At 42.0% G+C, this 12724-nt stretch overlaps 1 long non-coding RNA gene across 1 annotated transcript; it reads left to right on the forward strand.

Annotated features, from left to right (window-relative positions):
- The first annotated feature begins 349 nt into the window (after positions 1–349).
- On the forward strand, positions 350–2402 carry LOC102477547 (uncharacterized). Its single transcript, XR_336870.1, has 3 exons — positions 350–424; positions 1718–1866; positions 2046–2402. It is a non-coding gene; the product is annotated as an uncharacterized LOC102477547 (long non-coding RNA).
- Positions 2403–12724: the final 10322 nt, after the last annotated feature.

Below are 12724 nucleotides of genomic sequence, written 5' to 3' on the forward strand. Positions count from 1 at the left end.
GTTGCCAAGGTAAAGCTCTTCCGTGGTTGTACACATGAAGGGAAGAAATGGCTTCTGATTTGGGCTCAAATTCTTTTCTTACTTTTTTTTTAAGAGAGATTTTTGCTTTAGGATGTGTGCACTCGGACAGACAGAGATGGAGAGACAAAGAGGGAGAAATCATCCCCCCAGGGGAGATGGTCACGTTGCAATCCCTTCTCCTCCATTCTCCTCTCTGGATTTTGGGCATGCACAAGCGCCACACTGTGCGTCTTAAGCCACTTAGTCCAGGACGCAAACCAGGAGTCCAGCGATGTTACTATTACGTCATCTGCTGCTCCCCTTTCCTGGCTATTTGTAGGACAAATAAGCAACAAAGTAGCAGAGCCCAACACATGGGGTAGATTGTGGGAAAGAAGGGCCCCAGCACCCAGATATTTGAAAAGTATGTGTGGGGGGGGTGTGGGGAGGGATGGTGTGGGGGTGTGGGGGATGATGGTGGATGCGGGTGTGTGTGTATGGGGGAGGGGGTGGGCTCTTGCTGATCCCTTTTGTCCTGTCGTCTGAGTCAGCCTGGGCCGAGCAGAGTGTAAGTATGCTCCAGTTCCTGCTTAGAACCAAGTTGCTCTTAAGTTTCTCAGCACTCTTGGAAACCCGTGTTTCTAGGTCTGGAAGCCAGCATTGTCCCTTCACCCAGAGAGGCTCTCAAGGTTTTCTCGGTTACCTTGTGTGCCCGCCTTAGATTTCACATCATGACAGCGACACCTAGTGGCTAAATGTGAAAGTCCAGCCTGCTGCCCTCAGCGGTTCTGTGAGTCGGGGGAGGAGTTTACAGAGGTTCCAGACACTTCTGCCCTTTACGCACAACTTCCAGTTGGCGTTCCTTGCGCAGCCAATTCCGCACAGCTCAGCCCTTAATCATATCCTGTCCTGGGTTGCTCAGTTTCATGTGTAACCATTTAAAATAATTTTATCTACCCAATTAGACCAAGATTTTTAGTCTAAGGCTATTAGAATCACATCTCTTTAGAGTCAGATCGGAATTTAGGATCTCTAATCTGAATTACATTTAAAATAATTTTATCTACCCAATTAGGTCAAGATTTTGAGGCTAAGGCTATTAGAATCACATCTCTTTAGAGTCAGATCGGAATTTAGGATCTCTAATCTGAATTACATTTAAAATAATTTTATCTACCCAATTAGGTCAAGATTTTGAGGCTAAGGCTATTAGAATCACATCTCTTTAGAGTCAGATCGGAATTTAGGATCTCTAATCTGAATTACATTTAAAATAATTTTATCTACCCAATTAGGTCAAGATTTTGAGGCTAAGGCTATTAGAATCACATCTCTTTAGAGTCAGATCGGAATTTAGGATCTCTAATCTGAATTACATTTAAAATAATTTTATCTACCCAATTAGGTCAAGATTTTGAGGCTAAGGCTATTAGAATCACATCTCTTTAGAGTCAGATCGGAATTTAGGATCTCTAATCTGAATTACATTTAAAATAATTTTATCTACCCAATTAGGTCAAGATTTTGAGGCTAAGGCTATTAGAATCACATCTCTTTAGAGTCAGATCGGAATTTAGGATCTCTAATCTGAATTACATTTAAAATAATTTTATCTACCCAATTAGGTCAAGATTTTGAGGCTAAGGCTATTAGAATCACATCTCTTTAGAGTTAGATAGGAATGTAGGATCTCTAATCTGAATTACATGTCTTTCAGATAGGAAACACAGACAGCCAAGGGTGAGAAGAACTGCCCAGCCAATTACAAGCGAGGTCTGACAAATCCCTGCACACTTCCATGATACCATGCGATTTCTTTGTGTCACTTACAGCACTGGCACCCAGTAGATACCCCGCGCACAGCAGGTACTCCACAGATACTACCTGACTGATAGATCATTACCCTCACCACCCTGCTTGTCATTGAAATGAGTTTTCAATTGTTATCTAAGCCATCTCTTGCTTCTACTCCTCTTAAGAGTTCTGATCAATTAAAGTGGGCCCTGTTACCATAGTAATACGTTGTCTTTTTTCCATTTATAAAGCACACAGTGTGGATTCCAGAGAAGAGAAAAGGAAGACAAGATGCACAATCTCAACAGATGAAGCAGCTACAGTGGGCTTCTCTAGACCAATGCTTCTTAAACTTCCACATGGCATCTAAATCTCCAGGAAATCTTGTTAAAACACACATTTTGATTCAGTAGGTCTGGGAAAGGAACTTAATACACAAGAGTGAGCACTGTGGCCCTATGGTGTGTCATTCCAGGTCCCTTTCCTCAATACCTCATTGCACCCCTCCCAAAGATCCTGACCTCAGGCAATCTGAAGAGGAAGGCTATGTTGAGCATGACCAAAACTTTGCACAGAAAAGGGAAGATAGACTTGCCATTGAAGAGCCTCAACAGTTTCCCTGAGAAACAGACTGGCTTAGTTGCTATTTTATGGCTAGGTAGGTTGACATTCTTATTAACCACTGAGTCCTCCTCTCAATTTTAACATGTATTTTAATTTTTATAGGTTATAAGATATATTTATGAATTATGCATATTTCCATTTATACTGTTCTTTTTTACCACTAAACACACTAGAAAGGGTTCACTAATGCTAAATTAAGAAAAGCAAGAAATGGAAGTTTATTGAGTCACTACTAGGTGACCAATACTGTGATGAATGTTTTCATACATTTTCTCTCACTTACTCCCCACAATGCCTTTCTTCTGCAAGGTGATGCTATTACCCTGTTTTACAGATGAGGAGACTGAGCCTCAGTGGGGTTGGGTAACTTATCCAGAATCACCTAGCAGGGAGAGGAGCCCAGATAGGTTCTGTCGAAAGTTTCCTTTCACTACAACAATAATACTAGCATGTGCATTGTATTTACGACAGACCACATACTGCTCTAAGTACACAATCTTCACATCAATATTGTGATGTGGGTATTATAATCACTCCTGTTTTACAGATGAAAAAATACTGAAGTTCAGAAAGAGTAAATGACTGGCCCATGTCACATAACTAATAAGTGATAAACATGGGATTTCAATCCAGGCAGCCTAGCTCCAGAGAACTTATACTGTTGCCTACTATTCCATAGTGCCTATCAATTTTCTGCCAATTTAAAAATTCTCACAGTTGAATGGAAAGTGCCTCCCTTTTTATGTCACTCCTTCCTTCCTACCTTCCTTTCTTTTTAATTTCTCCTAAGACAGAGAAATTATGCTCTTCTGAGATACCCAGAAAGAGAGGAAAAAAGAGAAAGTACCCTCCCTCAGGAGAGATTGTCATGCTGCAATCCCTTCTCCTCCATTCTTCTCTTGCAAAACACATGCCCAGCGTGTTTCTCACCAAGTCATAGTCTCACTGGGTCTGAACTCTGTGTGTGCAGTCATGTGGGATCCAACACACCATCTGTTGGCCTTATTGCCCTTTTCTTATTCAGTATCTACTGAATCCTGTAAAATGCCTGCTTACCACACTAGCAAGCATCTACATATCTGTTTTCCAACCAGGACTACCTAGGGCTTTGGACTCTCTTTATACCCAGTTAGGGCTCTGTTCTCCCTTGACAACCAATGGCTGGAAGTTGAAGGAATCTGAAAGAGTTTGGGGAGTCATGAACTCATTGGCTGATCATCTTCTTCCACCTTTTTAAGCTGGCCTAAGACAGAAGACAAAAAGATGAGGGTCAGAAGTTGGCTGGCCTTATAGGAATCCAGCTATAGACACAACAGATAATAGATGAACACAGAGGACCCTTTCCTTACTGACTAAGAATGTTTGGTTTTTCATATTTTTAAACTCATTTCCTATTTGTCTTTCAAAATTCTGAGTCTTGTTTTTTTACCTGAAGAATCCCAGAGGGCAAAAGTAGCTTCCTATTTCTCAGACCTCCAGAGGGCCTGAGAGTTGCAATCTATATTCTGATCCCAGCTCTCCTCTTAGCTATGTGACTATGGGCAGGTTATTTGAACTTCTGAACTTTAGTTTCTTCACCTATAAAGTGGTAATAATGACAATCTACTTCAAAGGATCAATGCATAAGAATAATGAATTTAAAGTTCTTTTTTTATAATAAGCTCACAAGAGCCCCTATTTATTAATACATTTTACAAATACATTCCTTCTAAGTAAGTTGTAATGAATACACAGGAAGGTTGAGAAGACTAACTGTATTTTCCTGAAACTAACAACTTGTTTAAAAATGTCTATTTAGGGGCCAGCAGGTGGCATGGTGGTTAAAGGTACCAGATTCTCACATGGCCAACTGCAGTTTGAGTCCCAGAATCAGCGACTTGCTTTCTCACTTTCCCTTTCTCTGTCTGTCTCTCTCTCCTCAAATTAAAAAATAATAATAATAAATTAAATTAAAATAAAATTATTTTTTTTAATGTACATTTAGAAATGTATTGGGGCTAGCAGGTGGTGTGGTGGTTGAAGCACTGGACTCCCACATGCCTGACTGTGGTTCAGGCCCCAGACCTGGCAGCTTGCTTTCTCTCTCTCTGTCAAATTGAAAGATAATAACGACAAATAGCATTAAATGGACAATTATTTCAAAATATTTTTAAAAATAAATTTATTATTTTTGGTGCAATCTGGGCTAAAAACAAAATAAAAAAAGGCAGCTCACTAAAAGTTATATGGGGAGGCAACAAGGACAAACTTCAACCTTGTAGTTTTGCTGGGGACTAGGCTAATCAAACAGCTGATGGTAGAGAAAGCTTCTCAAACCTCCCTTTCCATCCTGACCCAACACAAAGTTTAAACCCAAATCTTTCTACTGGATACTTCCAAAATGACTGGAGGTTTTTCTTTTGATCGGAGCAGCAACGGAGTGCATAATGTGACTGCTTTCTATGAACAAAGTGAGTTTTCTCCAAAAGCAACAAGATAACTAAGTTATTAAAAGAACTTAAGATATTGTGGTAATGAGTGTGCCTACTGATAAGGCTCAAAACTTCTTTTCAAAATAAAAAACAAAATCTGAAAGCAGAAAATAGTTCCTTGCCTGAGAGAGTAAAAAAATGGCTGCATTTTATGTTTTTGTTTGTTTGTTTGATTTTTGCTGTATCTAATGAATGAGAGTATCTGTCTTGAAAACCAACTGATTCTTCAAATCAAGATACATCTGGTTTACTGATTGTAATATCCCTACCATTTTTTGGGGGGATGGATTGTATTTGACTTGTAAAAAATATATATATAATTAACATCATCCATATGCTTAACATAATGAGTACATGACTCCTAAGTTTGAAAACTTCTGTGACTGGGTTTCTGTGATTACAATGAGTTGTAAAAGTGAGTGAGAGAAACTAGTTTCCCAAGTTAGGGTGTCTATTTACCATCTACTGGAATCTATGACACCAGTAATCAGCTAGGAAGAAATGACTACTGTTGACTTATCACCTTAATCCATGCACTCTGCAGTAATTACAGTGCCTCAATTTCTTTATTTTATAAAATGAAGTTGTCATCTGCCTGCCTCTTTATGCAGTGTTTGGAAAATACAGGAGATAATAGTCTTTGAGTGCTTTGAAAATACAGAATACATTATAAATGCTAAATAATATTAACAACAATAACAATAATAATAGGGAGTCTTTAATAACAGGGGTCCTTTAATAATACACATCAAGTATAATAACATTACTAACCAGTAGGAACAAGACAAAGTGCGTCTCTGTCTTCATAATCATTGGTTTGTCTCATGGGAAATTGGTGGGGGATTGGCGCCCTGTTCAGGTTGATGCCTCCAGAGACAGAGCCCCTCTGCCGGCAGAGCCCCTCGGGAAGGCATGGGGCACCTGGCCACTCCAGGACTCTCCAACTAACATGTGACTGCTTTTAGGAAGACAGACAAATGGAGTTGGGAGAGGAGGAGACAGAGCATCGCAGCTCAGCGTCTATGTGCAGGCAACGGGATTTTAAAATTCCAGTTCCCGGCTGGTTGGGGAAAGGAAAGGTACGTTTGGAACCCAAGAAAATTGTGGGCATGTTGGTCTGGCCGATGGATCAGTGTGGCCATCCAATCCTGCCACAAGATGGCGACAATCCAGCTGGAAACGCCTGCCAAGGGTGGTCTTCCCCGAACACAAAGAGATCTTCCTTGCCGAGCTGAGGAGGAGGCGTGGGGTCGCTCTCCGAGCCAGGATCGGGAGGGGTCAAGACAAAGGTTGCCTGGGGCAGAAGCAGGCAGCTTTCTTTTCCCATGAGTTTCTACTTAATGGGGCTGAAATCCTTGAGGGAGAGGGGAATTTTGTGCAAAAGCACCCAAGAAATTCCAAGTTGGACACCTCCCTCTGCCCCACAGGCCATCCAGGTGTTTCCCCGGCGGCAACATTCCCAGGATTCTGGCAGGGGGGCGGGTGCTTCCCGACTTGGGGCGCCGAGGGGGCACGTGTGCCCTCCTGGCCCTGGTCCTGGCTGGACAGGGCGAGCCCTGCCGGTCCCACCCCTGAGGCGCCACTGCCTTTGAATTCAAGACCCTGGACTGCTGAACTCGAGCTCAGAATCCGGGAGGGTGCCACACGGGAGTTCCCTCCTGTCCTCCTACACAATTTGCCAGGGAATAGGTCCGGAGGCCCTCAAATGTGGTTCGGACACAGAGGTTCCCCGTGGTTTTCTGTTCTTTTGTTTCATTTTGAATTTAAGGAACCACCACGCCTGCATTTGTTTCAGGCTGCAATAAACTTGTTTTGAAACAAAGAGTTGTTAGGAAACTCACAGATTCCTAGCTCAGGTTCCAAGCAGTTTATGGGATCCTGGGCTGCAGAAGCTGGGCCCTGGCCAGCCTGACCAGCATGTACAACCATGGATAGATCTCTGCTCCTCCAGCACCTGCCTCTGCCAGCACTGGGGACATGGGAGGGAAGACTTCTGGGTCACTGGCCCCAGCCTGACCTCTTATCTGCCCACTCTTCTGGGGCATGGGGGTAGGAGTAATAGTAGCAAAGTGCATGGATTGAATATGTGCCAGGTAATGATTGCCTTATTTAATCCTGACACACCATTATTATTTCCATTTTATAGATGGGGAACCCAAGGCTTAGAGATGTTGAGTAATTTGTCCAAGGCCACACAACTCATAAATAGTGGGGCTGAAATTCTAATCCAGATCTGCATTTCTTTAAAGCACCAGGCTCTCCTACCTTCTGAGGCAGCTCTTACAACACTATTGTGGGACAATGAGATCAGCTATAAGGAGCAGCTGATGCTATGAGTGTGTTTAAACACCGGCATGGGCAACCAAGGAGATTTTTTGGGCTCCTTGCTTTAACTGTGGGTTGTAGAACTGGGCTAGTCTAGCTTTCCTTCTTCAACAAATGATTACTGAGGGCATGTTGTAACAGACACTGAGACATTAGGGGGACCAGACTGACCACACTTTTGAGCTATGCAAACTGGGACAAGCACCTAATGTGACAGTTATTAAGCTATTGACTCTCACCCTAACTCACCTTCTGTGTGTGGCTTTGAGATGTTGCTGCTGGAAGTTCGGCATACCACTTTTCTCCTTTGTTGCTGCCAGGTTAAGCTCTACCAGTAGGGGCGCTATAAGGAGACTTGGGATAGGAGGAGGAAAAAGACCCCTTCCCTAGCATCAGCACTAAGTTTTGGCCTCAAGTTTTCTTTAGAACTCCCAGTCCAGTGTCCTCTTGCCCCATCAAATGTCTCTGCACCAATGGGGCAGCTACTCCCTCTACAGACTGAGCCCAAGTGCTGGGGGCCCTACTTCTGAGATCCTGGATTTTCCCAGCCTCTTCCCTCTGTTTCCCAGTCCCTGGACTGAGAGCTGTTTTCTTCAATGACTACCTCTGTGTACCCTTTTCCCCCAATTCCTTCAATACCTATAACCAATGGTGTGCTGATAAGTATTTGAAAGTTAATTCCTAGAGAAACAAAGAAAAAAAAAAGCACAAAGAGTGGAGGCCAGTTAAGGCACTGGATACTCCCACATGGCTGACCGCTGTTCAAATCCCCAACTTGGTGGCTTGCTTTCTCACTTTTCCTCTTTCTGTGTCTCTCTCTGGCCAAATTAAAATAAATGAATGAATAAATAAAATAAATATTTAAAAAACACAAACACAGAAAGTAAACTGACTTGTTATGTGTGCCAATTTCTGTTATATAAACCATTCACCATGGATAATTTTCAACTACCAATGTGGCATTCCTAAACTTCACAAGTTAGTATGAGCTGATTCAGTACCCAAATGTCTATAGCCAATCCTCTATATTAAAATTCTCTGTTGAAGTACCTAGTTTGGTTTCTGTTTTCATCACTGGACCCTGACTGATAGCACTTAGCTTCTGAGAATCTATTTTTTTTTTTTTTTTCCTGGATTTTCCCAGCCTCTTCCCTCTGTTTCCCAGTCCCTGGACTGAGAGCTGTTTTCTTCAATGACTACCTCTGTGTACCCTTTTCCCCCAATTCCTTCAATACCTATAACCAATGGTGTGCTGATAAGTATTTGAAAGTTAATTCCTAGAGAAACAAAGAAAAAAAAAAGCACAAAGAGTGGAGGCCAGTTAAGGCACTGGATACTCCCACATGGCTGACCGCTGTTCAAATCCCCAACTTGGTGGCTTGCTTTCTCACTTTTCCTCTTTCTGTGTCTCTCTCTGGCCAAATTAAAATAAATGAATGAATAAATAAAATAAATATTTAAAAAACACAAACACAGAAAGTAAACTGACTTGTTATGTGTGCCAATTTCTGTTATATAAACCATTCACCATGGATAATTTTCAACTACCAATGTGGCATTCCTAAACTTCACAAGTTAGTATGAGCTGATTCAGTACCCAAATGTCTATAGCCAATCCTCTATATTAAAATTCTCTGTTGAAGTACCTAGTTTGGTTTCTGTTTTCATCACTGGACCCTGACTGATAGCACTTAGCTTCTGAGAATCTATTTTTTTTTTTTTTTTTGGCTACAAATTGAATTAATTAGCATTCTTCTTAAGGAGTTGTTGGAATAATATGAGATTATGCAAAGAGAACACTGAAAACTAATTTTAAAATTTTAAGACTTTAACAGTTCCTAGACATTTTTGCTGGAAGAATATAAAGTTGGGATGATAAAAGTAGGCAAAGTATTTTAATGATGGCTCACAGAGGTATTCAGGTGCTTTTAGAACCCAGGGTGACCTCAGAGCAGGGCTGGAGACTGATGATTCAGAATGAGAGAAGCAGTCATGTCAGTGACATGGTTATGATGTCACAACACGTGTATGTATAGATACCCTGTTCTTCAAGATTCCAGGACTGGATTTTGTGCAATCCAAGAAGGAAACAAACCCCAGGTAAACTATTTATATTATTCAACTGAAACTCTACATGGGGCAGGATCAAGCTTTTACACATTCTACTATTCAGTTATACAAAGGAAAGAAAACTTTATTTTTCCATACTTGTTTTTTTCCTCAAGCTCTCAACTGAGTAGTGAGAGAAAGTGAACACTTTTAAACTTGCAAACAACCAGGATCTTAATTTCTGCCATGCAAATAACCTCTGAATGGCTCGGTCCTCCCATTTCCTCTACCTGTTCCTTTCCAGCATGACCTTTGGTGGGAGTGTATATGACCTCATGGTCTCAGACACAAGTGTCCTCTGTTTTCTTGCTGTCTCTAGACGGCCCCTGGATTGACCTCATCCAGTCTTTTGTTTCTGGCACACAAACCTGGAGTCCTAAATCTTTCTTTTTTCCTTTCTCTCTTTTTAAAATTTCTCCTCCACTCTCAGGATTTTGGGCACATGTGCACATATGCCCAGTGTGTGTGTGTGTGTGTGTGATAAGAGGTTTTTTGTCATAGGGCATGTGTGCTCTCCTGAGAGAGAGAGAGAGACAGAGGGACCAGCAATTAGCGTAATGGCTATGTTGCTGGACTCCCACGTAGTCGACCGCGGTTCGTGTCCTGGATCCGGTGGGTTAACCTCACGCTGGGCACGTGTGCATGCGTGCCCAAGATCCTGAGAGGAGAATGGAGTAGAAGGGATTGTGGCATGGCCATCCCCCCTGGGGGGTGATTTCTCGCTTTCTGTCTCTCTGTCTCTCTCTGCCTGTCTGGCGAGCGCACACGCCCTATAGCAAAAACCTCTAAAAAATTTTTAAAAATTAAAAAAAATAAAAAAAAAGAGAGAGACAGAGTCAGAGACGGTGACAGTGACAGTGAGAGGAAAAGCAAGAAATCAACCCTCAGGGACATGGCCATGCTGCAATTCCTTCTCCACTCTTTTCCTGGGATCTTGAGCATGCATGCACACACACCCAGCATGATTTTTAAGCCACCGGGTCTAGGACTTGAACCATAGTCACCATGTAGGAGTCCAGCGGCATAACCACTATGCCATCTGCTGACCCCTGCAATTGTGTTTTTCTGGCTGACAGGTTCCAGACTCGAACCTCTCAGTCATCCATATGGGATCCATCCACCTTAACCTGCAACAGGTTTCTTCACCTCCAACACTGTGTAAAGGACAATCTGTGAAATAAATTCCTCATTCTATGTTAGTCATAGTGGCTCTGCTTTTGTGATTGAATGTGGCCATCAGAACTATATATGAATCTACAAATCAGTTTGAATCAAGTCTCAAAAATAAGGTAGATGAACAAGCCGAGTAAATAATGTTTGGAGCCAAAAATTCAGGATAACAATAAAGAACAAATCCATTTCTTACATGGTTCATGTGAGCTCTAAAGGCCATTCGCAAAGAGGAGTTTGCAAAGTTATTTTGAATGAGCACTGTTTAGAAAGACATGTTTCATTTAGACACACTTTGCAATGCTTGTTTCAGAATTCTGTTTTGTTTATAGTCACTCTCCCCTACTTGCTGAATTACAGAAGAATGATGTGAGCCTCACTAGATGACAGCACATAGGAAACAGAACACAATCAAGTGACAGACTGTGTAGTGTTGGCCTGAAATTCTGTAGAATCCTAGGGAGAAAGGGGGAATCTGAATGAATCTGGGAAAGCTTCAATAAACAGGGAAATGTGATTGTATAAGGAATGGAATTTCAGACAGGAGCTCAACACAAGTCAAAGTGCAGAGATGATGTGGAGCAGAGAGATAAACAACTGGACTGTCTTGAGTGAAGGTGGATTTGGGGATTAAAATTTGTCAATGATTCCCACTTACAGATAGAATAAAAACCAAATTTTTGCTTGAATTATGATCTCTATGTCTGTGTTCTACTTATTTTTCATTCTCACCTGCCGTCCCTCATCCTTAAACCTTTCTTTCACTCATAATAAAGAACTTGGAAGTGTCCTACCATTAATTTATTCATTCAACAAACATTAATTCTTACCAGGTGCCAGGCACCGTGCTTCAAGGGAAGAGTATGGGCACAGCCTTCATTGTCTGTATGACTTAATGGGGGCTGGGCGAGGGTGCAGATAAGTGAAAAGGGAATCCGAATGCACCATGATCAGTGTGATAGAGGCAAATACAGAGGGTTTTCAAAAAGGTCATGGAAAATGTGTTATGAACAAAACTATGTATCAGTTTCTTTTTCAGCCAAAATATACTTTAATTCCATTTTTCTATAAACTTCTTAGAAATTCCCTCATAAGGGGGTGAAAGTCAAAGAAAACTTCCATTGAAAAAGGCTTTTAAGCTGAGACCTGAATGATGAGTAGGAGTTAACCAGGTCAAGGAGGAGTAGTGAGATGATAAAAAGAGTGAAAAGGACAGTGGGACAGCTTGCGCAAAGGCCTGGGAGACAGAGGGAAGGTGCACTTTGAAGGAATTCAGGAATTTCCTGTGATTGGAGGCTGAGACTGCAAAGAGCTGAATCTGGAGAGTAAGCAGAAGCAGTTCATGCCGGGCCTTGGAAGCCATGTGAAAGAGTCTAGGCTGTAACCCAAAGAAAATGGGGACATTGGAAATAGGAGAATAGTGAATTAATTTCTTCCTTTCTTTCTTTTAATTTTCCAGAGGGTGCATGAGCTCATTGGAAAGAGGAAAGAGATGGGGGGCAGGGGTGGGGTGTGTGTGCATGAAAAAGCACTTTCCAGTGGGGAATGGTAATGCCACAATCCCTTCTCCTCCCTTTTCCCCCTTATTTCAGGATTTTGGACATGCAAGCACATGCACCCAGGAGGAGTCTTCAAGCTGCAGGGTCTAGGACTTGAACCTTACAAGTGGCAATGTAGGATCCAGCCACCTTAACCATGAAGACACTGGTTGGTACCCAATTTTTGTTTTTAAGAGGCCACTCTGGCTGTAAAGCTGAGAGAGGGCTGGGGTTGGTGAGGAAAACGAGAGCAACATTGGAAGCAAATGACCAATTTGGAGGTCAGTCAGGGAGAAAGAATGTGACTAAACTAGTCTAAAGGCAGTGGAAATGAAGGGAAGTAGATATTTAGGAAATTGAAAAGACAGGACTAGGAGCCTAGCTGAGGTAGGATTGTAGATACAGAGAAGGAAGAGGAAGAGACCTGGGATGGTTACCAGGTTTTTTGCTGAACAGTTGGTCAGTAACATTTCCTGATGTAGAGAGCATATGCGGAGGGGGATGATAATGACTCCAGTTTGGACTTGGTGAGTCTGAGGTACCTGTGGGACATGCAGGCAGGAGACATGGAGACCCAGACCTCAGGAGGCTGATGATAGTTGGGTACATTCACATAGAGATAAATGCAATGACAGAGATTGGGGTGATACAATGAGAAAAAAAAAAAAAAAAAAAAAAAACACCAGTGAGGGT

Source organism: Tupaia chinensis, unplaced genomic scaffold (genome assembly GCF_000334495.1).
Source record: "Tupaia chinensis unplaced genomic scaffold, TupChi_1.0 Scaffold143673_1, whole genome shotgun sequence".
NCBI lineage: Eukaryota > Metazoa > Chordata > Mammalia > Scandentia > Tupaiidae > Tupaia > Tupaia belangeri.